The 14,608-nt window shown below is 43.0% G+C and overlaps 1 protein-coding gene across 1 annotated transcript in view; it reads left to right on the forward strand.

Annotated features, from left to right (window-relative positions):
* Window positions 1-9,509: 9,509 nt before the first annotated feature.
* The window catches only part of LOC117487659 (caspase-7-like), an 80,006-nt gene continuing 74,907 nt past the window's right edge, over window positions 9,510-14,608 (forward strand). The window contains exon 1 of the mRNA XM_034136296.1: window positions 9,510-9,647. The gene's annotated coding sequence lies outside the window, so the exon portion shown is untranslated. The remainder of the gene's footprint in view (window positions 9,648-14,608) is intronic.

Genomic DNA, 14,608 nt, shown 5'->3' on the forward strand with positions numbered 1-14,608 from the left:
AACATTACTTTTTTCATATTTTTCAACATACTGTGATATTTGTTTTTTCTCTCCTTTTTCCATTATATTTTTGAATATACAGACACTCAACGCAATAAGTCCCACCCCAATCAGCAAATCATCCAAAACTAAGGACCCCCACTAAGACGAACAGATTTTCTTTAAGACTGTGACTCTTAAAGGCACTTGGGTAAGACAATCCAGTTTTCTGGAAATAACTTAAATGATTTTTGTTTTTTCTCCTACAAAGATACTTATAGTTACACTTTAATGGATGCAAAACTTTATAACTTGATAAAATATTCATTAATTTGTAATGAATTGAGATTCTTAAAGAATCAAACTCTAAATGGAGAGTTTGTGATTTTAACACTGTTTCGATGAAACAATGCAGTTTTGATAACTTGACTTGACTAACATTACTTTTTAAAATATATGTTTTGTTAGATGACTTTACTGATTTTTGCTTTTTTCTTCCTTGCTTTTGTTTGTGTTACTAAGATACTTTTAGATACACTTTGAAGTGTGCAACACTTTACAACTGATAGAATAGTACTTTGTAAGGAATTCGTTTTCTTGGTAGAATATAAAGTACTTTGTAAGGAATTGGGTTTCTTAACAATCCTGCTCCACCATTAAATCACTTAATCTGCTACTTCCAGGCAAAGCTTTACAATTTGTATCGTGTATTAAGTCATGTCTTGGCAAAAATGAGAGTCCTGGGTGCTTTAAAACATTTCTTAGAACATTTTGATATATTCAAACACATAATGAACTGCAATGACTCTGGCTCACTGCTGCATCAAATTTATTTTACACTGTTGTGAGGACAAGACTGTGAGACTCTCAGACCCTTTGTTGTCAATCTAATTAGCCTTGATCTATAAAAAAGTCACCTACTACTTTTATTAGTCCTCTCTAAATTAGATTTAGGGTTTTTAAAATTCTGAAAAGGCGTGTTGTGAGGGGGAAAAAACAGATGTATGTATGCGGTTTTGAATGGTGGCTGGTTGATGAAAACTGATCCAAAATAAGGGGTCAGGAATAATATGGCTTGAAATATGAGCAATCATGTTAATAGCTACAGATACGGTAAAGTACTACAACAACAACATAGGAGTGCTTATACTGTATGTTGTAAAAGCAGGACAAACAAATAAATAAAATGCTGCATTGTTTTTGAAACAAGAACCATATGCCCAAGGCATTTCTACATTTAGATGACATGTTCAGAACTCAGTACATTTGAACCAATAACTAATTTAACCATCAACATCAATTTAAGTGCACACGGCAGTGCAAACAAACAAAAAACAGGCTTGTGTGCATCAGACAACTCAAATTACTCCACTTTAACCATATTTAGAATGTCAGTTATGTTAGTAATTTAACCTAAGTGGAGCCAACCTAAGGAGTGGGCACAACAGTCAGGGACTAGCTTACTTTTTAACATTCTACTCAAAGGGCCCGTAAATATTATCTCCGCCAATATGCTATATTAAAATATCATTACATTTTTTTTTTTTAAATCATAGTATTTCATGTTGAAATGATCAAGGCCAGTCAATGTTATGTTAACACAAACAAAAGTTCTGTTTTATATGTTGAAATATAATTTAAAAAACAACGATATAGTATTTTCAAGTCTTACTTTAGTATGGCAAATTTAAGAATAAGTCACATTAAAGTTTGTCATGATTTTCCGTAAAAAAGTCAAGTATAGTTTGTCAAAAGAATATGAAAAAATCATTTTGTAGAGTAGTATGTTGAAAATCTCAGTGTTTAACTGAACACACCTACATGTGATAACACCTCGAACAAAGGGGTAATTAGCATACAAAGGGGGGTCACTAGCATCAGTGGGGGAAAGGTGCTACAAAAATGAACTTTGAGGAGGGGGAACTTGTAAGAATTTCCAAGGTGAGAGGGGGTCTTTGATAAAAAATAAAAACAGAGTTATACCGACGAATTATTTACGGCGTCCGAACGCATACCTCGTCAACCATCTGTTTACAAACTCAAAGATTATGATGGAGAAGAGATCAAGGGGACTTTTTATGAGAAAGAGTTACAAAAAGTGAAGGGAGTACTTTTTTCTGAACAGATTTTCTTTAAGGCGCCGTTTACACGAGGAGAAAACTGCTTGTATCTGCATAGTTTCGCGTGCGTATAGCCCTATTATTTACACGAGGCCGATAGAAACTGACCCCACAAACGATAACGGGTCCCAAGGTGGATAGATTTGCAAACTAAACGCTCTGGGGGGTCAACCGAGTCCGTGTAATCACCTCTATACGAATATTTCCTGAAAAAATAACGATAGCCCCACCTCTCCCCGCCTCTCCCCACCTCTCCTGCTCACTGCTGTAGCAACTATCAAAAATAGCTGTGTTAATTAAACGCACAAGGGGTTCTTGAATGAAATAATATTATAAAAGGCAAACCAGAATTGTTAACGCCCAATATACTCCTTAAACAAAATAAACAGAGTCAGATTTCATGCATTGATCCATTATATTGACAATTTTCCAGCCAAACAACACAAACAAAATTAAAAAGTCCGCTCTGCGATACACCAACTTGTCTTTACTGCCTAATCCAGGCCATTATTGTTCATTGCTCCTGCGCCCGTCGGCGGCAAAAAGAGAAATGTTTGTAGGCAGAGGACCGGCGTGTCCCAGAGGAGCGATCTCACCCGGTGTTTGTAGAGAATATCTCTCTTTCTGAGCGCGTCCTCTCCACGGAGACGTGCTTCTTGGTCGGTCGATGCAATATCCACAGATTCGGTTTCTTTCAGTTAACTTCCCCGTTGCATTTATCCATATGCTGAGGAAATTACTATATCCCGCTGAATACCAGCAATCGCCACACACACTTCCTCCTGTCAGTAGCTACTGCTAGTGCTACTGCTACTGACCATGCTACAGATATTAGTGCAAAATCTACAGCTCCTCTACCACAACCATCAGCAACAAGTGGACATGGAGAATTACATGAACTACATGTTGCTAAATACACCGCGGGGCATAAACAGAAGGGTAGCCATGGCAACATTGCTGCGGGGCTGCTCCAGGCTGCTCTTCTTCGCTGCTTTTGGTGTATTTTGGCGGAAGTTACAGCGCCACTTACAGTCCTGGCATATGTACTACAGCGTTTCCAGCGGTCTCGTTTGAACAGACACGTTAAATGAAACGAATGCATGTGAACGGAATACTTTTTTGAATACTCATACTGTGCATAAACGCAAACGTTCCCATGTGAATACTTTCTAAGACTGTGACTCTTAAAGGCATTTTCTAGTAAGACAATCCAGTTTTCTGGAAATAACTTAAATGATTTTTGTTTTTTCTCCTACAAAGATACTTATAGTTACACTTTAATGGATGCAAAACTTTATAACTTGGTAAAATATTCATTAATTTGTAATGAAATGAGTTTCTTAAAGAATCAAACTCTAAATGGAGAGTTTGTGATTTTAACACTGTTTCGATGAAACAATGCGGTTTTGATAACTTGACTTGACTAACATAACTTTTTTTTAAATATATGTTTTTAGATGCTTTACTTTGATTTCTTTCATGTTATTTTAACACAACATTACTTTTTTCATATTTTTCAACATACTGTGATATTTGTTTTTCTCTCCTTTTTCCATTATATTTTTGAAAAACTACACAGTGATTTTTATCAAAATACAACATGCAACTAATACATTATACAATATTAAGACTTTTTGCGATATTTTCAACACAATATACTTGTACCTTTTTTTGTAGGGCTTCAGGATATTTGGCATGTCATGCATAAAACCGGTGTCATCTTTCCTGAAACTGACGTGCTCTCCGTTTTACAAACAAGTTATCTTTCTGCTTCTTCATCCTCTGAATTTTCCTCCCCCGTCCCTCTTCCTTCAGCCATCACAACAACAATCAAGTCAGATCTGTGAAATTAAACACCTCTTCCCAAAGCGTGACTTCCCTATTGAGGGGGTAGGGCAGTAGGGCCTAACCCGAATGGCCAAATATACTAACATGCAGAACGTATGGTATGTTTGAAAAAGACTAACCATCTATCCAGTTCAAGCTGTCTTTAAGATGTGACATCGCGCTCTGACTTTTTCCGTAAAATCGTGACAAACTATTACTTATTCTTAAATTTGACCTCTTGCTGCTTGGTTGGAAATGATAGATGAAAAAGCTACAAAGCTTAAAGAACTTTCTAAAAACTCTCAATTCTACAGATGACTCCCCCCACTCAACGCAATAAGTCCACCCCCCACTCAGCAAATCATCTAAAACGAAGGACCCCACTAAGACGACCGTTGAAAACTAGCCAGGGATCTGAGAAAAACCAAGTCTCCCCCCGCGAGTTGCAGCCAGGAACAAACTCCTGGACTACTATCATCACCACCATTGTGGACACCCAAATCTTGCAGTACTACTGCTGCTGATGTTACTCCTGGGGCCAAGACATCTCTGTTTTTGAACATAGTGAAATCGGAGTTGGTTGATATTCTGGAGAGGGTGCTGCATCGGTACAGAGAAGAAATCTGCAATGGATGCCGAGTCAGTCACCCCGGCCAGAGGCAACACGATTGTCTGAATGACATTCCAGAATATTTCTTCAGAAACAATTACAACGCGTTAATGAAAAGACTTTGGCTCGCCGACTTCATTACTGCGATTGACCAGAGTCTTAACCTCTTAAGCACGGCGGTCCCCCCATTGGACCCCTCCCACCGTTTTGTTTTCGAGATAATGTCTCAGGGCTTCTTCACATTTATGAAACTATTAATGTGTAGCACCAGATTAACGGGAAGAATCTCAGCTAACTGAAGATATGAACCATTTTTACCAAAACAAAACACAAGTCTCATAAGAAGCGTGTAAATGACCCCTGAGCGAAAAATTCTAACGCACTGCGGCACACAATTCAAGATAAAAATACCCTTATTACTTATCGTAGCAGCACATACAATATAGCCGATTAAAGCTGAGACTCCACTGATTATTTAGGTATAGTATCATCACTGAGCGATCCTAAATTGTGACAGGGGAAGCAAACACAGACATCACAACACGTACCTTTACGGAGCTTTTACGGCAGATCGTCTCACCGTAGTTGTCAATTAGGTCAAAAGACGTGTTCAATGGCATTAAAACGAAAAAAAAAAATCTACAACTGTTGATCCATAGGTTGATAATGTACCTGTGCCTTTTAAAAAATTATTTATAATCCATAATTCCATTTTTTATGTAAAAATCGGAGCGGAAAAGTTAGCTGCTAATGGTAGCCACCAGAGTGTATGCAGCTTCCGGTTTTGGTAACGCGTCACTCTCACTCCTTATTTGTTAACGTGTTGGTGTGTATATAACTTTCCCTCGATTCCATTGGCTCTAGCGGTTATAAAGAGATTTCATTCATCAAAATCGAGCAAGGGGGGCCAGAGATAGGTCAAATCCACCGAAATGACCCCAGAAGTGGGGGTTTTTGGCTAAATCTCTCTAAAAAGGTCAAATTTCACTTGTTTTGCATCAATCTTGATACATGGTACTTATTATATGTTGTACTTTGGATTCCTAAAGCTTTTAGTCTACTAACCCATCATCCAAGGGTAGTTTTCACTATCTGTAAAAAATAATTTTTGGACAGACACTATAATTTACAGTTTTTTACTATGTAAAATCTGAATTTTCTTTAAAATAAAAAACATCTATATTGATTCTGACTTTTCTAAATCCAACTCACAGGTTTATCATTACTTTGAGAAAAAAGATGATTAATTTACCCCTTTTAGAAGGGAAGATATGGTCTTTTGTTCTGGGAATGTCATTTTGGAGCCTGAGACCTGAAAAACAGGCTCAGGGCTTAAGAGGTTAATGATAAAAACATTTACACGGTTGAATGGAGGATCCAAGGCGCTTCGGAGGCTTTTCTGCACCATCTCAAAAACTGCAGACGCCTCAAGGAGAGACTTAAAAAGATCCATGCTGAGCTGGATGGAGAAGAAGAAGACTAATAACCAGCGGTTGATTGAAGCCAGGGATTTTTTTCGATACTTTGACTTTTCTTTAATGTAAAAAAAAAATGGGTAACTACTATGGAAAACAATCTGTATATATTTATCAGAATGCAGTCAATACCTGTTTAATAAGTGTGTTGTTGATGACGATTGAAAACAGAATGAGTAGTGATCCCTGTGTAAACAGAATGGCTGAAGTTTGTAAACTAGAAGACATTTTGGATATCGTTCATTCTGGCAGTACTATTCCAGGTCATTGGGAAACGATTGTAAACGAAACATTTAAAGTGGTACTGGAATCTTCATTTTCCGAAACATTCTGTAACATTACCGAAGAAATGAAACAAACACCAAAAGTGTATCATGTGCTCGCATTGTATGCTCTGTTTGTAGATGTAATGCATCTTTGTGTCAAAAACAGCATACACATGAATACTTTGACCGAAGTGCAAAAACTCCATTATAATATTTCCCTTCATCTGGGGGATTCTGTGCTGGAGAAGATCCTGGGGATGTTGCAATCAGTATAAATGTATTATTGATTCCTATGGGGTGAAAACAATAAGATGTGTAAGCTTTCTGCTGTCAGAGCTGCTGATTACTTCCGTTTATTTCCTGCATTTCAATGGACAGAATATACAAAGGACATGTGAGCTGCGTTCCTTTTAAGAGATCCTCACACGCTATGACTTTTACAAAGTAAGTGTCCAGTCAACAACAAAACATCAGTGATCGTATAGTGGTAGTACATTTTTCATAAGCAATGTGAAACATTCAACATAAACAAACTGGTGTACTAAACTCACATACCTGCATTTCAATGGACAGCATATACAAAGGACACGTGAGCTGCGTTCTGTTGGAGAATTAGCACCACGCTCACATTAGCTTATTAGCTCAGATTAGCTATTGATGATCACATTGATAAATCATTAAAACAAATAGCCAATCACACTAAAAACTGCTGTGAGCATTAAACGACTAACATTAAACTAAACAAACACAACAGAACGTTATTGTCCTAATAAAATAAAAACACACATTTTGTCCACCGACATAATACAGGCACCTTACCCTCAAGAGATCCTCACGCGCTGTGAGGATCTCCCTCAATCCATTGCCGTAACAAAGCTACAGTAATGCAGGCACACGTTTGTGACACCAGATGGCGCAATTCTCTCATTTAACCAGGATTTTACACCAACCTTTATAACTCTGTTACAAATTAACAATAGATTTTTTTAAAGAAATAACAATAATCTTTGAATTCATATTTTTATGTTTGTGGTATTTGATGTCCTTTCTTGTTGCAGCTGATAGTGGAGACCCAGGGTATGACAACAACTAATATTTATTATGAACTGATATATCTTAAAGCTCCCATGTCATGCTTTTCCGGTTATTAACCGTCCCCTTGTGTGTTATGAAGGTTTTTATGCATGTAAACGGTGTGCAGAGTCAAAACCCTCAAAGTACACCCTGTAGCGAGTAAAACTCTAACACAGAAAATACCTCCCCAAAACGCCTCGTTGGAGATACGTCACTGCCCATTTGAGTCTTCCATTTAGTTCCGGGTACCGCCTGATGTCATGCGGTACCCGGAACGAAATGGACCAATCCCGAAGAGCTATGGCCACACCAGCAGCGGCGTGTTCCTCCTCCAGAGGTTCGAAGAACCGGCATTTCACAGACGAAAGCTTCCAAAACATTGCCCAGTTTGAGGCCGGATATGCACAGCTTGTTTGGACCGTTTGGAGCAGGGGAAGATCTGGGTATACAACCTGTAAGTTTGCATTGTTATTTGTGTATTTATCAAACAAGACTGTTTAAATGTGTAAACTGTGTTGGACTGCTAAGCCATTGACACAGTGCTAACTGTGCTAACTAAGTTGCTAGAGTTTCCATATATCAACTCTAATATCAGCAGATGGCCTTGCATACATGTATCTCATAGCAGGAGAATGTCTGCAGTCACACACACGGAATACTCATACAGTATACTGTACTGTGATTTACCGTACATTGTGACCGTACATATACTGCATGTAGCTAACGAGGCTAGCTGTATGCTAGCGCAAAACAATGTATTCATGCAAGTTACATTGTATGGTAGCAGAATACCCGTATACGATTGCAATTATAAACACGTTATTGCTAGCCTAATATGAACCACTAGCTTTTGTTCATAGTAGTTTTATTACACTGCATTATAGTTGCCTTTCCTCCAAGCTAACGTTCATATCGTGTTAGCTACCAAGGTAAACAAAGCTAGGTTAGCATATTAGCAGGCAAGCTGTTCATTACACAACTACTACTAACGAATCTAAAACAACTAAGTTTCTCTAATATTTTGTGATTTGCATTTGATTTCGTCCAGCCAGATCCTGGCGGACAATCCATGACGTGCTAAAAGGCACTTCTACTACTACTGAGGCCTCGTGCTAAAAGGCACCGCACCGCACCGACTGTGCGCAGGCAAGATGCAAGGAGGAGGAATGGATGATATACCGTGTGTATATATGTATATTTATGTTCATTTTGTACATTTCTAAAAATAAAGTTTAATGGAAATACTTAGTAGGCCTATCCTTTCTTCCCTGAATTCATATATAGCAAACCATGATTTGATTTCTCATCAAACAGTAGTAGTTTATAACGGGTAAAAATAACTTACTCTTTGTTATGAGCGGCTCGTAGGCCACAAAGACAAGGAGACATACACGAGTTTACAAAACCATGGCACATTTATTGTGGTAAATGCAGAGATAGGTGGTTGAGAGGATCGCAGAGTTAGTCTTCCTGCAGCCGCTTTGGAGAGAGACTGGGGCCGTAGTGTCCGGAGGTGTCCGTGATCGTGCTGATTAGCCTCTTCAGCTCCACCCCATCGTAAGACAAAGGCCCTGGGGCCGTCACACTCTTCTATAACAACAGTTAAAAATATATATGTATATAAAATATACGGCTGTGCCGACGCTATGATAAGACTGATGTTACGCTGAGAGCAGCCGGGAAAAGCACTGTTAGACATGGGCGCAGCCTCTCTGGTGGTTGACTAATCAGAACGAGTGGCCGAGCTGACCAATCGGAGCACACTAGGCTCACAGGGAGGGGGGGGGCAAGAGCTCCAACGAGTCGTTTAGTGGAGAAAGTGAATACTGCTGAATACACATGCTTGACAGAGATGCTGTATGCGAAACCAATGTGAGTTTGGAAAATTGCACAGTATAAATCTATTTTAGTATACCTCAACAATGTAATTATGATCAGTGGAAATGGCCATGACATGGGCCCTTTAAGACATCGAACACATCACCTGGAATAATTAATCAATTATTTACACATGTGTAGTGTAGTACTGAGTCCTGCCTGTCAGTCAGCGCTGAGGGCAGTCCCCGCCCCCTCCTGTCAGTCACAGCTCAGGCCCCGCCCCCTCCTGTCAGTCACAGCTCAGGGCTAGCCCCGCCCCTTTCTGCAGGTTGAATCTGCTTTTAATTCAAAGTCAAGTTTTAAAGGAGTCACATCTCCGAACAGAGGAGCGGAAGACACACACTCTTGCAGCCGAAAAACAGCTCCTATTCTCGGATACAAACCCCCCAGAGGAGCCCGGTCCAGGTTTGACTTGCAGGTAAGCTTGCTCTTTAATGGTCCTGTTGTCTTCGTTTTCCCCTTACTTTGGTGTTCGCGGTCAAATTTGACCGATCCTGTTTTAACTGCTATTACATTAACACAAAAACCATTAATCATCACCACATTTCATTTAACACCCTTTCAAACTGTAACTATTGTATCAGACTACTGGTATACATGAAAAACTGCAGTAAATATACAAAGAACAGACACTGAACATGTATTGTGTGTGCCAGGTGTGATCCATGTGGGGGGATGGGCACATAAGAGCAGGAAATGTATCAAATAGTTTTCTGTGTGTGTGTGTGTGTGGGCGTGCGTGTGGGCGTGCGTGTGTGTGGGCGTGCATGTGTTTGTGGGCGTGTGTGTGTGTGTGTGTGTGTGTGTGTGTGTGTGTGTGTGTGTGTGTGTGTGTGTGTGTGTGTGTGTGTGTGTGTGTGTGTGTGTGTGTGTGTGTGTGTGTGTGTGTGTGTGTGTATGTGAGTGCGTGGGCGCACCTTGCGAACAGAAAGGCAGGCAACTGCTTGGGGCCCCGGACCAGAAGGGGGCCCCAAAGAAGGTAGATTAAGAAGGTCCAGAGCAACGACAACATGAAACCCCCTCAAGGCGGCCCCGTGCATAGCGCGCCGTAAAATGCTGCTTCTTATCTTTAGTTTCGTTCCCTTGCTCAGCTCCGGGGGAGGGGGGGTACTGTCGGCAGTGCATGGTGATGAAAAGCTGGTTCGAGGGCCCCCACAGACTCTAGAATCGCCACTGTGTGTGTGCTTGTGTGTGTTTGTATGTTTGTGTGTGATCCATGGGGGGGATGGGCACATAAGAGCAGGAAGTGTGTGTGTGTTATCTGATTCGGATGGTTACTAATTACTTTTCTTTATGGCGGTTACAAAGTCCAAAAATCATCCAAAATGCAATGAAAGTGGTGATCAGCTATTTCTATGTTCAAATGTCTCTGTGAAGGATATCATGAAGCCTTAATGCAGTCTAATGTAAAACTAAAAAGTGAGTATTGATGAAAGTAGTAAATCGGTCAGACCCGAACACAACAGGAGGGTTAACGGTGCTTTAAACCAGACCTGATTGGAAAAACATGCATTATATGATCCTGTAGATGTTTACATGAAAACACACACTCAATAGCATGAGTACAGGAACCTACGGGATCACACCTTTTACTCGGTGTACACACATCACACATACCTGTTAGTATATTCATATTTATACAACTTGTATTCCCACTACTGCTGTTTTCCCGCCTCTTTAGAGGGACGTTTATTTAGCAATTTATTCAAAATACATGTTTAATCGTGGATAAATGATATGCCGAATTCATCAGAAGTAACCCAAGCAGCTTATTATGAACTATCCTGTCTGAAATCAACACATATCTTGATAAATACCCACGTTTTTGTTAAATATACAGTAAGTTGAGTGGAGTTTGGTACCTGTATGCTTGTGAGACACATGGAGGTTGAGCGCACCGCACAGGTTGTCTGTTAGTTTATGAGGCGATGTATGCTAAATACAGGGCTTAATAGTGGATGGAATATATGCCGAACTCACCAGCATTAAACACAACAGCTTATTATGAATTATTATTGTTTTAAATCAAAGTTTATTTGTCATTATACCCATGTTTTCCTTAAATACTCAGATATTTGGGTGGAGTTTGGTACATTGTGTGGTTTGGTTCGGTCTGGCCTGAATGGAGCCCGGTGGCTTGGCAGGACAGAGATAGCAGTGCACTGAAACACGTGGTCGACTTTGATAAAGTGGCTAACTTTAGCAACGTCACTTAATGCCATTATTGTAGGAAGTAGTTCTGAAAGTTAGCTGATAGCAGGTTAGCATGGATTCAATCTAGAGAGTTAAACTACATTTTAAAGCGATATGGATTCATTCTGAAGGGTGTTGCTGCTTTTATTGTTGCTTTTAACTCGTGAGTAAATTAAAAAATGATTTTTTATTTTTGGTGCCAGATTATGATGAAAAAAAATAGACCAATATATTTACTATGCGTGTTGTTTTTCTCCCTGTCAGATTCAGCATGACAGCCTACGACATTTTGAGAAGTAATAAGATATCCATTGTGGCCACTTTGTGTGCAGACTACACGCTAATCCTCAACAAAGTTGATGAGAACAAGTTGATAACTGCACGCGAGTACAAAAAACTAAGAAGCATCGACAAACTAGATGTAGAGGACCGCGTTGTGGCGTTGGTGGATACGATCATGGACAAAGGAGAGGACAGATGCCAACTCTTCCTGAACCTCCTGAAAACTGATGAGGCTATCCAGGAGACTTACCCTGAGCTGAAGAACATACTGGAGAAGGGAAACTGCCTCTTGCCACACCCGGTTCAGGCTTCTTCAGTTGAAAACATCGGTACGTTAACATGCATACAAATGACTAATACGCATGCCAAATGTGTGTTACTGTGAGGTTGACAAATGTTACGTTTGTAAAGTGTCCTTCTGTTTCCCTCTTATTCCCGCAGATAATCAGCCAGAAAGCGGAGAGGAGGTGAGATAAGCTAATATTGAAAAAGCACAATTAATGTTAAAATGCATGCGTCAGGGTTTTTAGTTAGCCTTTGTAATTATTATCCTGTATTAACATCTAGAATAGTAGCATTGTAATACTGTTAGGGTTAGATTCAAACTAGTTAACCTCCCTGCCCTCAGGTACCAAACAAGGTGCTGATCTAATCCTTGGGGGGGTGTCTTTCGAAAATATTGCCCAATTCTGAAATGTTATTACTACAGTTTTGGATAAAAGATGCTTAGAGTGTTCATTTTGTATTTATTTGTATTTTCCCAGCCGAGCAGCCCGACAGCCCCCAAAGCACCGACAGCCCCCAAAGCACCGACAGCTCCCATAGCACCGACAGCTCCCATAGCACCGACAGCTCCCAAAGCACCGACAGCTCCAATAGCACCGACAGCCCCCAAAGCACCGACAGCTCCCATAGCACCGACAGCTCCCAAAGCACCGACAGCTCCCATAGCACCGACAGCTCCCATAGCACCGACAGCTCCCATAGCGCCGACAGCTCCCATAGCGCCGACAGCTCCCATAGCACCGACAGCTCCCATAGCGCCGACAGCTCCCATAGCACCGACAGCTCCCATAGCACCGACAGCTCCCATAGCACCGACAGCCCCCAAAGCACCGACAGCTCCCATAGCACCGACAGCCCCCAAAGCACCGACAGCTCCCAAAGCACCGACAGCCCCCAAAGCACCGACAGCTCCAATAGCACCGACAGCCCCCAAAGCACCGACAGCTCCCATAGCACCGACAGCTCCCAAAGCACCGACAGCTCCCATAGCACCGACAGCTCCATAGCAACCGACAGCTCCCATAGCGCCGACAGCTCCCATAGCGCCGACAGCTCCCATAGCACCGACAGCTCCCATAGCGCCGACAGCTCCCATAGCACCGACAGCTCCCATAGCACCGACAGCTCCCATAGCACCGACAGCCCCCAAAGCACCGACAGCTCCCATAGCACCGACAGCCCCCAAAGCACCGACAGCTCCCAAAAGCACCGACAGCCCCCAAAGCACCGACAGCCCCCCAAAAGCACCGACAGCTCCCATAGCACCCGACAGCCCCCAAAGCACCGACAGCTCCCAAAAGCACCGACAGCCCCCAAAGCACCGACAGCCCCCAAAAGCACCGACAGCCCCCAAAAGCACCGACAGCCCCCAAAGCACCGACAGCCCCCAAAGCACCGACAGCCCCCAAAGCACCGACAGCTCCCATAGCACCGACAGCTCCCATAGCACCGACAGCTCCCATAGCACCGACAGCTCCCAAAAGCACCGACAGCCCCCAAAAGCACCGACAGCTCCCATAGCACCGACAGCTCCCAAAAGCACCGACAGCCCCCAAAGCACCGACAGCTCCCATAGCACCGACAGCTCCCATAGCACCGACAGCCCCCAAAGCACCGACAGCTCCCATAGCACCGACAGCCCCCAAAGCACCGACAGCTCCCAAAAGCACCGACAGCCCCCAAAGCACCGACAGCCCCCAAAAGCACCGACAGCTCCCATAGCACCGACAGCCCCCAAAGCACCGACAGCTCCCAAAAGCACCGACAGCCCCCAAAGCACCGACAGCCCCCAAAAGCACCGACAGCCCCCAAAAGCACCGACAGCCCCCAAAGCACCGACAGCCCCCAAAGCACCGACAGCCCCCAAAGCACCGACAGCTCCCATAGCACCGACAGCTCCCATAGCACCGACAGCTCCCATAGCACCGACAGCTCCCAAAAGCACCGACAGCCCCCAAAAGCACCGACAGCTCCCAAAGCACCGACAGCCCCCAAAAGCACCGACAGCTCCCAAAGCACCGACAGCCCCCAAAGCACCGACAGCTCCCATAGCACCGACAGCTCCCAAAGCACCGACAGCTCCCAAAGCACCGACAGCCCCCAAAGCACCGACAGCTCCCATAGCACCGACAGCTCCCATAGCACCGACAGCCCCCAAAGCACCGACAGCTCCCATAGCACCGACAGCCCCCAAAGCACCGACAGCTCCCATAGCACCGACAGCTCCCAAAGCACCGACAGCTCCCAAAGCACCGACAGCTCCCAAAGCACCGACAGCCCCCAAAGCACCGACAGCTCCCATAGCACCGACAGCTCCCATAGGACCGACAGCCCCCAAAGCACCGACAGCTCCCAAAGCACCGACAGCTCCCAAAGCACCGACAGCCCCCAAAGCACCGACAGCTCCCATAGCACCGACAGCTCCCATAGGACCGACAGCCCCCAAAGCACCGACAGCCCCCAAAGCACCGACAGCTCCCATAGCACCGACAGCTCCCATAGCACCGACAGCCCCCAAAGCACCGACAGCTCCCAAAAGCACCGACAGCCCCCAAAGCACCGACAGCCCCCAAAAGCACCGACAGCTCCCAAAGCACCGACAGCTCCCATAGCACCGAC

The sequence above is a fragment of the Trematomus bernacchii genome, unplaced genomic scaffold (assembly GCF_902827165.1).
Source record: "Trematomus bernacchii unplaced genomic scaffold, fTreBer1.1, whole genome shotgun sequence".
Classification (NCBI taxonomy): domain Eukaryota; kingdom Metazoa; phylum Chordata; class Actinopteri; order Perciformes; family Nototheniidae; genus Trematomus; species Trematomus bernacchii.